The sequence below is a fragment of the Propithecus coquereli genome, unplaced genomic scaffold (assembly GCF_000956105.1).
Source record: "Propithecus coquereli isolate 6110/MARCELLA unplaced genomic scaffold, Pcoq_1.0 Scaffold9, whole genome shotgun sequence".
NCBI lineage: Eukaryota > Metazoa > Chordata > Mammalia > Primates > Indriidae > Propithecus > Propithecus coquereli.
In genome coordinates, this window is record NW_012155284.1 from 14,303,319 (window position 1) to 14,304,626 (window position 1,308).

Here is a 1,308-nt window from a genome sequence, read left to right on the forward strand (position 1 = left end):
AAAAAAAAAAAAAAAAAAGTTATTTGGACAACATTCCTTGCTAGGAAACGTTATCTACAATAGTATTTTTTAATGATTCTAAAGCTTGGTTTATTATCTATAATTCAGAAACTTTATGTGGTTCTCTGTCAAAATAAAAACTTAATATACTGTAGTACTGAAAAAATATTTTTTTTCCTGAGGAGCTCAAAGCATTTCACTGGTGTTTTCTCATTAGTCCTCACCATTTCCCTAAGGTAAGTAGATGGAAAGTGTTATGCACATTCAATAGACGGGGGAACAAGGCCAAGAGAAATGAATGAACATGCCCAAGGTCATAGAATACGTCAGTGGCAGGGGAGGGATGAATCTCAGGTCTTCTAATTCCCAGGGATCTGGCATTTTGTAATGTCAGGCAGGTACCAAACCAGTTTTTGTTTGCCTTGGTACATTCGAGTCCTCATGTATACAATTACAATGAACAAATAAGACAGCTGTTCTACAGCATATCTCTGTGTTTGCTGTTTATACTGGCAATGATTCTTAACTGTTGTTTTAAAATGAAGACTTTGGGGTGGTTAAAGAGAGCAGTAAGATTAAAATATTTATCTCATATATCGTATGGAGGTTGTATGTCTAGGAACCTATACTAGCTATAGGAAGTTTATTATTTTGCTAAAGATTAGACTTATTGCCTTTTTATTCCTTTTTTTTTTTTTTTTGAGGCAGAGTCTTGCTTTGTTGACCAGCTAGAGTGCAGTGACATCAACATAGCTCACAGTAACCTCAAACTCCTGGGTGCAAGTGATCCTCTTGCCTCATCCTCCCGAGTAGCTGGGACTGCAGGTGTGTGCCACCACACCTGGCTAATTTTTCTATCTTTTTGTAGAGATGGGGTATCGCTCTTCCTCAGGCTGGTCTTGAACTCCTGAGCTCAAGTGATCCTCCTGCCTCAACCTCCCAAAGTGCTAGGATTACAGGTGTGAGCCACTGTGCCCAGGTATAGATTTATCACCTTTTGTTTAAGGAATTAGAAATATAAACACACACACACACACACACACACACACACACACAGCTTCATTGTATCATTTCCCTATTGAATGCTTTTCCTCCATAATAGGATATTTGAAATATGTGGGCTCCTGTAAAAAGCTGAAGTTGTTTAAGCTTTGGTTCTTAGGTTTCAGAGTATTTACATGTCCTCTCAACTAGTATATGTTCTTGCTTTTTTGCCTTCTCCTCTCTTTCCCATGCCTGAATTTTTATTGTAAAAAATTTCAAACACACACAGGCACAGCAAGAATAGTACAATAAATCTCCATATAC